We start from the raw sequence: 13679 nt of genomic DNA, 5'->3' as shown, positions 1-13679 counted from the left end.
ATAGAGGATGAGTTATGGGATAAACTCTGTTATAGGTGCCATAAGGGAATTAATAGTCAACAGTGGAAGGAATTCGACTGGAAAATTTAAATACGTTATTTTCATACTCCTCTGGTTATTTCACATTTTGTAAAAGACCCCTCTGCAGCTTTATGCTGGAGACAATGTGGTAAAACAGGTGACCATACACATATATTTTGGGACTGTCCAGTCATCCTTGCGTATTGGAAAAATATTAAAGAAGAAATGGAGAAAATTGTAAAAAGAGAAGTTCCCTCAAATGTAAGCTTTTTCTTATTGGGTGTTATATCAGTTGAAGTTTTCAATGCCGACCAAAGATATATTTTACGGGCACTACTACTAATTGCAAAAAAAAACATTACGGCTAATTGGAAGTCTGTGAAATCACCAACTGTAACCGAATGGAAACAGAGACTAAAACAGATTTATATGATGGATAAAATGACTGCATCATTACAATTGAAAACTGACCTTTTTAATCAGAGATGGCACTTTTTTTTTTTTATTATTTTATTATTATATGTATATGTATGTATATATATGTGTGTATGTGTGTATATATATATATATATATATATATATATATTTTTTTTTATATATATATTTTTTTGTATGTATGTATGTGTATGTATGTATGTGTATGTATATATATATATATATATATATATATATATATATATATATATACATTGTATATTTTATTTCATTATAGGGCTGTATATTATTGTATCATGTTTGTTGAGATGTGAACATGCATATTAGGTGCAGCAATATATATATATATATATATATATATATATATATATATATATATATATATACTGTATATTTGTATTTATTATTATTTTTCTCTGTATTATATTTGTTATTTTATCACTTGTCTCAGATAATGTTCTTTTTGTTTTGTTCTGTGAAAAATATGAATAACAAGTTAAAAAAAAAATGTACTTGAGAGTGTTTTTAGTAGGCCTACAATACAAATATACTTTAATGCATTTGTAATACATTTAACAGTAGCCTACGTCTTTTCACCTGGGTAGCTTACATTTATTTAGTATAAGCCTATTTTATAGATTAATTTAAACCTTAAACTACAACACTAAATAATAATAATATTAATAATATGAAGAAGAAGAAGAACCAGGAGGAGAAAAGTTTTAAGTTAAAAGTTTTATTCTGTCATGAAACTGCTGCTATTCCTCTGCTGTCGTCGCTTCAGTGATGCTCGCGTGCAACAAAGCTCAGCTGATCGACGTCATCGGGAAAGTAACGGCTCCTCTCATCAAAGCTTCCGCCGTTTGTTCTGCTCTCCATTACAAGGTTTGTAAACTCGCCAAATAAATATAAATACAGAGTCTACTCACTATATATTCAATCACACACATATATAAACTAAATGTATTATACAATACTACGTTTTTACAGTGTTTACCACTCGTTTATTGCACAGTATCTGGTATGAAGGTTTTAGCCGCGATGCTAACTACGTAACGTTAGATCTAATGAACAAATGGAAATTATTGACTTATTGTCTTAGATTGATTTAGTCATTCAATTCAACATGTGTCTTCAAATTGCTGAGATAGCCTAACTAATTTAACTGATTCCTGCCGTCGTCATTGGCGTTTGTTATGAATAACAAAAGCAGGTTAATATAGTTTGGTCTGTTTTTGTTTAGCCTATCTTTACTTACTACAGGTGCCCTCATTCTCTCAAATAACATTTTAAAGCCATTTACTGGTCAATAAATATTTGTGAATAATCAGCTTTGTTCTTTTGTTTCCCCAGAACAACCAGTACATTTCTAAAATAATCTGAACATTTCAGTGGCAACATTGAATTACAGTAAGTTACCTATACACCACATGCAAGTGCTTATTACTATGAACTTTCTCTGTGTGAAATTGTATTGTTTGACTGTGTACTTGTGTTTTTTAATCAGTTATTCTCTGAAAATCTTCCCTCATGCTCTCAAATCTCATTCATACTCAGAAAAATAATATCACAGGTTTGGCGCCAATAATGCTATGCATTTTTTCTTATATCTTTATCATTTGTATTTGAATATAAGACATTTTAACTCTGAATTATAACTTCAAGTTTAGTCTTTTTCGACAAAAAAAAAAAAAAAAAGAAAGAAAAAGGAAAAAGTTATTTAATGGCTTCAGAAGACTTACAACACAACCCATAACACATGAGTTGTGGACTCATTGATTATTTTTAGGATCTTTTCTGGGGCATTTTTGGAGCTTAACAGAATATCCATTTTACATAAATTGTTGCATTGAATTGAACTAAGAAGACAAGTGTACATAAGAATGGTTTCATGAATGATTTACACAATTTTTTTTTCAGCTTGTGTTGCAGTGAAAGCGAATGGTGACGGGTTGCATTATGCCTGAGATCTGCTTTTGGGTTCCACAGACAGAAAGTCAAACAGGTTTGGAACGTCACAAGGCTGTGGAAATTATTTAAATTTCACAACTATCACTTTAATAACCTTACTAACAGTAAATGTTGTACTTTGCAGGGATCTCGGTAAGCTGAAATACAAGTTTGATCAAGAATAAAAATCCTCCTGTAGACCTGGAAATCACTGAAGTGCCTGGACCATCCACCAGAAAAGAGGAAAAACAAACGGAAAACGAATCTGCTGTACCTTTTCACTTTTCTAACTCTTTAAGTACCTCACATGTCCTTTGTGAAGATTTTATTATTGACTGCATTTTATGTTGCAGCGAGTAAAGGTGCATCACATTTGTGAATTTCGTGAAATTACACGGGCAAAAAAGTCCATTGACCATTGTCAGCAGTGTAGCGATGTAATGTATGAAGCACAGCTCACACAGGAGTCACTTTCAAGCAGCTTTCTGTTGGTCAAATCTAGCGAATTCCAGTGACCAACTTGGTCCCAAAGTGACACTTATGACCATAAACGAAACTGCTGATCGTGTGGATTCTTATTGAAATGACTGGAATTCTACTTCTCTATCTCTACTTCTACTTCCTCTATCTTGTTTCATGAGAATACTCAACAACCATTTATGAACACTGTTGATTCAAGTCACACATTTAAGCTTTTCAAAAGGCATAGTGTACATTACAGTCTCCAGTCAAACGGCATCACAGACTTCAACATTTTATGATTCAAAATAGCTGAATAACTAACCATCTGAGATTTCTGTATAGAGATAAAGGTTAGGATCATAATTTTCAGGAATATTACAGCACAATGAGTGCATATTAGCACTGTTTGTTTTTGGCATCTGATAGAGCTTTTAGACTCGGAAACAGTGATGTCAGACTTACCATCGGACTGAAACACAAATGTTTTAAAGTTAAGTGAAGATGGACATTTTTAATTAGTCAAAATTAAAAAAAATTACATTGATTTATTTCATGGAACATATGTGTTTCCATGCCTTTTGTTGAAATGTCTTTTCTCGTATAGCCTATTGCATATACTTGGTTGATTATTCATGTTGCTTATGTATTATACAATTTTTTTGTGTATTCATTGATATTAATCTATAGTTAGCTTTTTTTCCCCATGTGTATGGAAGTGTATGTATAAAAATGAATATAAAAGATGTCATAAACAATTCTTATTTTGTATTTGGTTCAATTTGTTTATTAGGGGTTCAAGCATGAAATGCTGAAACCCTATTATAATTGTAAGGATTCGTAAAACGCATCGTGCAGGCCAAACCGTAAGGCCTAGAGACTTGATGTTGTAAAGAAGAGATAGGATCCAAATGCGAACAAAAGTCAGAGTTTATTGAGAGAGAGCAAAATAATAGTTCTTCAAACAGGAACACAGGATGCTTGCAGATTATGCGGAAGAAAAGTCTTTAGAAAGGAAAACAGAACAGACTCCGTAGATAAATCCTCCAAGCGGGTCAGCAACTCTCTCACAGCTCTCGCTCGTAGGGTGAAGTGCAGCAGAACGTCAGGGAGATCGGCCGGTTGAGCTCAGACCTCTCGTCTCCTCGTAAAGAGCGGTAGTAGCAATGCATAGACAACAGCACAGGGCGTTCGTCGACAGCGGGACAGCTGAACACAGTGTAGAACAGATGATTAGTAGAGCGAGAGATAAATGAGCTGACCTGAACCAGACTGTAGACAGGACTTGGACACGACAAGACAAGACAAGACAAGACAAGACAAGACAAGACAGAAACAGCAGGGTTTGAGAAGAGCCACTGGCATGATACACTGTAAAAACTAAAGGAGCCTCAAATATCCTGTCGGATACTCAAGGAACTTCAAAATGTAATTTAAGTGCCTCAAAGCTCTTTCTCCTATAGTAGGGTTACTGGAGCATTGACAATCTTTGAGGTTCTTGCTGGAACTTATGGGATCCTTTAAGCACTTTGTATTTAGTTCAGAGGTTCTGGAGTCACCTTTTCATTACCATGAGACCTCGAAGTGCTTTGGGGGAAAATAGAGGAACTTGAATGCGATAAAAGGGTTATTGGAAGATCTTTTAACATTTAAGTGGTTCCTGGAAGATCTCTTATGTTAAAGCCAGCATCTGGAGGAACCCAATGGTTCAGTGAGGCCAGAATGAGATTATTATTATCCTATTATTATTATTATAGGCTACTTAAGTTTGATTCAGTATACATGCCCAGGTGAAAAAGACGTACTATTAAAAATGTACTTGAGTGTGTTTTTAGTAGGCCTACAATACAAATATACTTTAATGCATTTTTAATACATTTAACAGTAGCCTACGTCTTTTTCACCTGGGTAGCTTACATTTATTTAGTATCTATAGGCCTATTTTATTGATTAATTTAAACCTTAAACAACAACACTAAATTATAATAATATTAATAATAAGAATTAATTAATTATTATTGAATAAATAATAGTAATAAAATAATAATTTTCACCTACTTCTTCATAAATTATTATTTGAAGAAGAAGAACCAGGAGGAGAAAAGTTTTATTCTGTCATGAAACTGCTGCTATTCCTCTGCTGTCGTCGCTTCAGTGATCCTCGCGCTGCTTGCGCACATCAAAGCTCAGCTGATCGACGTCATCGGGTAACGGCTCCGTCCTCTCATCAAAGCTTCCGCCGTTTGTTCGGCTCTCCGTTACAAGGTTTGTAAACTCGCCAAATAAATATAAATACAGAGTCTACTCACTATATATTCAAACACACATATATATAAACTACATGTATTATACTTTGCTATGTTTTTACTGTGTTTACCACTTGTTTATTGCACAGTATCTGGTATGAAGGTTTTAGCCGCGATGCTAACTAACGTTACGTTGATCTAACGTAAGTTAATGAACAAATGGAAATTATTGACTTACTGTCTTCGATTGATTTAGTCATTCAATTCAACCTATTCTGTAAAACTGTGTCTTCAAATTGCTGATATAGCCTAACTAATTTAACTGATTCCTGCTGTCGTCATTGTTTGTTATGAATAACAAAAGCCAGTTAATATAGTTTGGTCTGTTTTTGTTTAGCCTAACTTTACTTACTTACAAGTGCCCTCATTCTCTCAAATACCATTTTAAAGCCATTTACTGGTCAATAAATATTATGTTGTGAATAATCAGCTTTGTTCTTTTGTTTCCCCAGAACAACCAGTACATTTCTAAAATAATCTGAACATTTCAGTGGCAACATTGAATTACAGTAAGTTACCTATACACCACATGCAAGTGCTTATTACTATGAACTTTCTCTGTGTGAAATTGTATTGTTTGACTGTGTACTTGTGTTTTTTAATCAGTTATTCTCTGAAAATCTTCCCTCATGCTCTCAAATCTCATTCATACTCAGAAAAATAATATCACAGGTTTGGAGCTAATAATGCTATGCATTTTTTATAGGCTATACCTTAATCATATGCATTTGAATATAAGACATTTGAACCCTGAATTATAACTTCAAGTTTAGTCTTTTTCGACAAAAAAAAGGAAAAAGCTATTATATGGCTTCAGAAGACTTACAACACAATTCATAACACATGAGTTGTGAACTCATTGACTATTTTTAGGATCTTTTCTGGGACATTTTTGGAGCTTAACCATTTTTACATAAATTGTTGCATTGAATTGAACTAGACAAGTGTACATAAGAATGGTTTGAATGAATTACAAAAAAAATGTATGCTTGTGTTTCATGCAGTGATATTGAATGGTGACGGGTTGCATTATGCCTGAGATCTGCTTTCGGGTTCCACAGACAGAAAGTCAAACAGGTTTGGAACGTCACAAGGCTGAGGAAATTATTTAATAACTTTAATAACCTTACTAACAGTAAATTTTGTACTTTGCAGGGATCTCGGTAAGCTGAAATACAAGTTTGATCAAGAATAAAAATCCTCCTGTAGACCTGAAAATCACTGAAGTGCCTGGACCATCCACCAGAAAAGAGGAAAAACAAACAGAAAATGAAGCTGATGCACCTTTTCACTTTTCTAACTCTTTAAGTACCTCACATGTCCTTTGTGAAGATTTTATAATTGATTGCATTTTATGTTGCAGCGAGTAAAGGTGCATCACATTTGTGAATTTCGTGAAATTACACAGGCAAAAAGGTCCATTGACCATTGTCAGCAGTGTAGCGATGTAATGTATGAAGCACCACACAAAATTGCTGATCGTGTGGATTCTTATTGAAATGACTGAATTCACCAGTGAACATTCACAGAACAACAGATAATTTTACTGCACCTTAATACTGTTTTCGGGTCGAAGCCTCTACTTCTACTTCCTCTATCTTGTTTCATGAGAATACTCAACAACCATTTATGAACTGTTGATTCAAGTCACACATTTAAGCTTTTCAATACAGTCTCCAGTCAAACGGCATCCCAGACTTCAACATTTTATGATTCAAAATAGCTGAATAACTAACCATCTGAGATTTCGGAATAGAGATAACGGTTAGGATCCTAATTTTCAGGAATATTACAGCACAATGAGTGTATATTAGCACTGTTTGTTGTTTGTTTTTGGCATCTGATAGAGCTTTTGGACTTGGAAACTGTGGCGTCAGACTTAACAAGCGGACTGAAACACATGTTTTAAAATTAAGTGAAGATGGACATTTTTAATTAGTCAAAATTAAAAAAAATTACATTGATTTATTACATGGAACATGTGTTTTCCATGCATTTTGTTGAGATGTCTTTTCTTGTGTAGCCTATTGTATACACACGGTTGATTATTCATGTTACTTATGTATTATACTTTTTTTGTGTGTGTGTGTGTATTCATTGATATTAATCTATTACTAATCTATTAATTATTAATCCCCTTACATTGAATTGGCTCTATCACTCTCTCTCCTCTCTCCACCTATAGCTGGTGTGTGGTGAGCGCACTGGCGCCGTTGTACTGTGGCTGCCGTCGCATCATCCAAGTGGATGCTGCACACTAGAGGTGGTTGAGGAGAGATCCCCTGATATGATTGTAAAGCGCTTTGGGTGTACAGTAGTACATATGAAAGCGCTATATAAATGCCTTATTCTATTCTATTCTATTACTAGCTTTTTTTTTCAAGTGCATGGAAGTGTATGTATTAAAATGGATCTAAAATATGTAATAAACAATTCTTATTTTGTATTTGGTTCAGTTTGTTTATTATAACAGAAGTTAATGGTGGTGGTAACCATAGTAACAACATGAAAATAATTTAATACAAATAAAATAAAATAGAAATTTGGTTCCTGGAGGCACCCACAGTGGTTCCACACAGTGCCTTATATAAGAGTTCCTCAGGAAACCTGTGTGGTTCCTCAGAGAACCGCCCCTTTTTAAAGGGTGCCTAGAGGATCTACAGACGGTTCCGCCGGTGTGGCAAAGTGAAGAACCCCAAAAGGTTCCTCCAGGCACCTTTTATTTTTACAGTGTACTCTCACGAAATAATCTGGCAAATGACAAAGGGAACAGAGAACATTAAATAGCTAGCGGGGCTAGAGGAAGAACAGGTGAAAGGAATCAGCACGATCACAGCTAATGAAAATCAGCTGAAGAGGGAAGAAGGGAAAAAGAGAAAGTGACCAGCAGAGGGGGGAAAAGGGAAGGAAAAGCCAGAGAAAAGAACCAGACTCATGACACTTGAAACCTGACCAGATGGTAGGCTTCAATTTGGGGACAACCTATCAGACTATGACCCCGATTGGCCCATAGGTGGCGCTACAGCAAGCAATAGTACAAAACTCATAACTCTTAGACCGCAGTACAAGCTCTGGACTCCCTAGATTAATAATTATCAATAAAACTTACTGTATTTGAATGCTTATGTGCTTAAAGGCCTTAAATGCTTGAACCCCGATAAATGCTGCTTGCAGCTTTAATTATAATAGAAGTCAAAGGTAACCATAGTAACAACATGAAATTAAATATTTTAAAAAAATGAAATTTGGTTCCTGGAGGCACCCAAAGTGGTTTCACACATAAAGAGTTCCTCAGGAAACTTGTGTGGTTCTTCAGAGAACCACTCCTTTTTAAAGGGTGCCTAGAGGATCTACAGACGGTTCCGCCGGTGTGGCAAAGTGAAGAACCCCAAAAGGTTCCTCCAGGCACCTTTTATTTTTACAGTGTACGTCCCTTTCTGAACCCACTTTGATATGGATGTATCAAATTTCTGGTCTCCAAATAAAATGATAATCAAGACAACCATTCTTTCCATTACTTTGCATTTAATTGATGTCAAAGCAATAGGCCTATAATTTGTCGGAATTGAATGGTCTTTCCCAGGCTTTGCAATAGTTACTACCACTCCTTGTTTCCATGAAGACAGGTTTTCCTGATTCCCATACTTCATCGTAAAGCTTTAAGATTATATTTAATGCATTTTCTGATAAATGCTTGATCATATCGTAACACACTTCATCCTTCCCCGGAGAAGTAGGTTTTACCCCTTTCAGCACCTGTTTGAGTTCATACAATGTGAAGAATGCATCCATTGGACTTTCCGAGGAGACTTTTTGAATTAAAACATCTGGATTATCTTTTTTAAACTTTGTTCTCTTTGTTTCTTCATATCTTCTGAAATGTTATTATTACTATGGACCTTTACAAATGTCTCAGCCAACACCTCTGCCTTTTACTTATTACTGAAAATTTGTTTATTTCCACTGATTAAAACTGGAATACTATTAAATGTATGTATCCCTTCCATTTTTCTAATCATTCCCCATATATCACTGATGTCTATCTTGTCACCAATTCATTCACACAACTCTCTCCAATGATTTATTTTAGCTACACAGATTATTTTCCTTACCACTGCCTGTGCTTTCTTGGATGAAATAAAATCATCAAAAGATTTATCACTTTTTAACTCTCTTTAATAACCTATTTCTTATTTTAACTATACTGTTAGACATTTCAAGTTTTTTTTTACAGTAACTAAGATTTACAGTACCATTACCATATTTCAGTTTTACAGTAACTACATGGTACTGTAATTGTGTAATACAGTGTAATACTGTAAAAACCAAGCTAATCAGTACACTACTGTAATTATTTTTTTATTTGTACTAAATATAAATTAGATTTCATAATTCTGATATAGAATTAATTTTAATTTTATCCTACATAAGTACAAAATTATTACAAAATACCACTTTTTTATTTAAAACATTTCATATACCTCACAAAATAAACAGTCTGCCAATGCTGGAAATGATTTGTTAAATTTTTACACATTAATGGTTTAGGGACAACGTTTTTTTTGTGTTAATTTTAACTCATTCATTGTGTTGATTTTAACAAACTAAATATGTCAGAAATAATAAACTAATTATGTGCTGTCCTTCACTGCACACATTGTTAAAAAAAACATACATTAAATCCTAAACAAAACGTTAGCATTTGACAAAATGATTGTAGAGTCATTGGTCGTTTAGCTTATACAATTATTATAATGAACTATCAACTATTACATTCATAAAACTGCAGAATATAAATACATTTTTAAGCAGTCAAAAAGGAAATGTCCAACACAGGACAAAACACAGTTCTTTTCACAATACATGACACAATATAGCTGCAAGCAGCAATACAGGGGCCAAGCCCTTAAACGCACCGCAAGCAGAACAAGTATGGCGCACAGCAAGCACAGCCAGCACATCGTGTACATCAAGCACAGCAAGTACTGTAAGCACTGCAGCACGCAAGCATTTAAGCACCAACAGCAGTGCGGAGGCGGAAGAACAAAACATCAGAAATTAAATGTACATGTAAATGAAGCACAGTGAGCATTTAAGCACCAACAGCAGTGCAGAGCCGGAAGGAATTTAAATGACAACTTTAAAGTCGTCCCACATAGGACTCGAACCCACGACCAGAATGGTTCGGGATTTGAGATACATGGTTTAGCAGATTGCGCCACTCAGAGGACGTGAATTTCAAAGCCGCAGAGGAGAGGGTTCAGTGTATGAATGAGCACACAAAATCAAGTAAACGAGATTAGCATGCTAAGCTAGCTTAATGCTAATGTAGCTTATGGTTATCCTGATAGCTGAAGAGCCACATTAGAAAGAATGGCATCTGGTTAGCATGCTAACCAATTATTATGCTAAGCTAACTAGCATAAGTCAAGAAACACAGGCTAGGTCAACTTTGTAGACGAATATCTCGGGAACGGTAGCGAATATCAAAAATCTGTTCAGTCATTCCTGTGCGGCTTGGTCCAAAGAACATCTGATCAAATTTTGGGCAAAATTTAGCAAAATTTGAAGGAGGAGTAGCGAAAAAACTGTTTTTCATTTGCTCCAATATGGCGGACAGTCACATTGTTGCAAAATGACAAATGAGATATCGTCGGAATTGGGATAAGCCAAGGAACATAATGACATAAAGCAATCAAAATTTTAACAATGTTTTCAAAAGTTATAAGCATTTTTGCAAAATACCTTATACCTCTGGAACACTAGGTGGCGCTGTGTTCAAACTTCTCAGGTACCTTCAGGCCAGGCTAATGATGATCCTTACCAATTTTTGTGCCGATATGTCAAATACTTTATAAGATATTGCAATTTATGACATAAATCAAAATGGCGGACACGTGGTAGATCCCATCCTGGCAAAATCGGTATCGACGGATTCGGCATGACGCAAGGAATCCATAGATACCACATTTATGATTTTCTGACAAACTGTTCACAAGTTATTGGCCAAAATAGCCATTTTCCATATCTCATGACCCATAGGTGGCGCTGTTCCCAACTTTGGCATAGACCCTCAGAGCATACTTCCGATGAAGTGTACCAATTTTCGTTTCGATTGATCAATTTTTGGCCGAGATACAGCCTCTTAGCCAATTTTGGGTTGACCTCATTAAGTTTGCGACACAATAACTTTTGAACAAAGATGAATAAAAAAAATCTGTTCAGTCATTTCTATGCGGCTCAGTCCGAAGATCATTTGAGCACATGGTTGGACAAAATTGGACAAAATTTGAAGGAGGAGTAGCGAAAAAAATGAATACTGTACTTTTCAAAATGGCTACTACTGTAATGGGCGGAGTCTTAATGTAAGATATTGATTGTGATCAGCATGATGAGAGGAATCAGGTGTACTAAGTTTCATGTCTCTAGATTAAAGGGTTCAAAAGTTATAACCATTTCAATGTTGAATTTTTGAACTGGTGGTGGCGCTATAGAGTTGGTCCTAGAGGCTCAAAAATTGGTCCAATTACTATTCATTAGCATCACTAGAAGTGTACCAAATTTCATCATTTTCCTATGTACGGTTCATAGGGCTGCCATAGACTTCCATTTACGGAATAATAAGAAGAAGAAGAAAACTAACAGATACAATAGGTGCCTTGCCCCTTCGGGGCTTGGCCCCTAATAACCCCACCTTCAAAATAATTTCACTTATTTCCCAAAATTTGTTGGATTCATGTACACTGGTGGCCAAAATAAGTATTTAAGGGTCTTAATGTTTTTGAAAGAAGTCTCTTTGATGCTCAAGAAATATTTATTATTATTATCAATAATGTCTAACTGTCTACTCCTCCATATTTTCCACAGCATAGGAGTAAAAGTCATCATCAAAATAATCTTTAAAAAGCCAACACAATGTTTTTGTCCACATTTGCGAATAAATGAACTTCTCCAAAGATTGGTCCCTGTTCAGAACTTGACATCAGAATGTTCCCTGGTCTGTATGCGTGTCCACAAACACAAATGTACTCAGTCCTTCAGAGGAGATCCCAGTTCCAACACTATATAAAACAGGGAGGGAGAGAGGGAGAGAGAGAGAGAGAGAGAGAGAGAGAGAGAGAGAGAGAGAGAGAGAGAGAGAGAGAGAGAGAGAGAGAGAGAGAGAGAGAGAGAGAGAGAGAGAGAGAGAGAGAAAATTCCATATTAGTGTCAAATTATTTTTAACCTCCTTTTTTTTTTTTACATTTTTATTATTTTGACTATAACTTAGGAATATGTATTTGTAAACAGCTTTTTGTCAATAGCATATTCAAACATTTCAGATTAATTCAATTTAATTATGCCAGATTAAATTTTAATACTTACCAGTGGGGATTTTTTTAAGACTGCAAGGGAAGCTTGGCTTCCCCTATAATATCAAAAAATTAATGGTCAAATATGTACTATTATGTTAACATTTTATTGACTAAAAATGCGTTAGAACACGTTCATCTCAAAGACGAGTTCGTTCAGAATCATTTACATATAGCAGGTCGGCTGACTTGATTTCCTTCTCATACATTCCCGCAGCGTCACCATAAGGCCTATTCGCACGGGATTAGTATTATCTAGGGACCTCCGGTAATTTGTAATAATCGCAGAGGTCGTCTGTGATTTTTATCCCGTGCGAATCTGCCATGTCTGTAAAAATGTCTGTAAAAATTCCCCCGAAAATTACCTACCGTATTTCGGCCAACACAGGGGTCCTCTGATAATACCAGTCCCGTGTGAATCCCCATGTCTGTGATTTTGGCTGTTTTTCTGTGAGCCTATCGTTTCCTAAAGAACGTAATAACCATTATGGGCCGTTTAACAGTCAATTTTACGTCTGTATTAAAACTATATTAACAATAAAATCTCTCGATATGCTCTACTCCAATCCGATTATAGTTTTTCTCCAATAAAAACTATGAAGTGCTGCAAAAGAGAAAACAAACTACAGTAAAAGACGTGATCCGGAAGCTCAACTCGGACCGTTGTCATGGAAACGTCAAATTAAGTATTTTGGCGCAACATGGAAGCTCTTTTGGAAAGTTTGGACGCTTTTTGTGGTAGTGTAATTGAAAAGGAGTAAGAGGATGCTTAGGTAGCTAGCTTGAAGCCAATGGGGCTGTCAGTAAGAACAGGTCCAGTCTAGTCACTCTGGTGTTAAGATCTTTATTTTCCTTCCAAATCAGGTATTGGATATGTGTGTGTATGTAGGGGTGTATGTGTGAGCGTGTGGTTTATGGTAAAATACGCACACGCAGAAAAACACAAAGGAGAAAGAACTCAGTCCTCTGCACAGTGCATCCATGTGCACCAGAATGAAGGTGCTGTGGGCACAGGTGCAATTTATAAAGCCTGATAGTGTCCTAATTGGCTTGAGATCAGGTGGGTGGAGCTAGAAGTTAATAGTAAAATTAACAAGCCAAGAGGGGTGTGGCACATGCTTGGCACCTTGAAGCTTAGGGACACACAACTTCTCAA

At 35.4% G+C, this 13679-nt stretch overlaps 1 long non-coding RNA gene across 2 annotated transcripts; it reads left to right on the top strand.

Moving 5' to 3' along the window:
* The first annotated feature begins 4067 nt into the window (after positions 1–4067).
* On the top strand, positions 4068–7617 carry LOC309502053. Of its 2 annotated transcripts, XR_014207102.1 has the most exons (5): positions 4068–4293; positions 4948–5134; positions 5624–5680; positions 6176–6248; positions 6327–7617. It is a non-coding gene; the product is annotated as an uncharacterized lncRNA (long non-coding RNA). The 2 variants fall into 2 exon arrangements; XR_014207101.1 differs by having other exon boundaries at positions 4948–5130; positions 6176–7617.
* The last annotated feature ends 6062 nt before the right edge of the window (positions 7618–13679 follow it).

The sequence above is a fragment of the Leuciscus leuciscus genome (genome assembly GCF_965113295.1).
Source record: "Leuciscus leuciscus genome assembly, chromosome: 6".
Lineage (NCBI taxonomy): Eukaryota > Metazoa > Chordata > Actinopteri > Cypriniformes > Leuciscidae > Leuciscus > Leuciscus leuciscus.
Note: the sequence above shows the minus strand (reverse complement) of the source record. Positions and strands in the feature narration are given on the sequence as shown.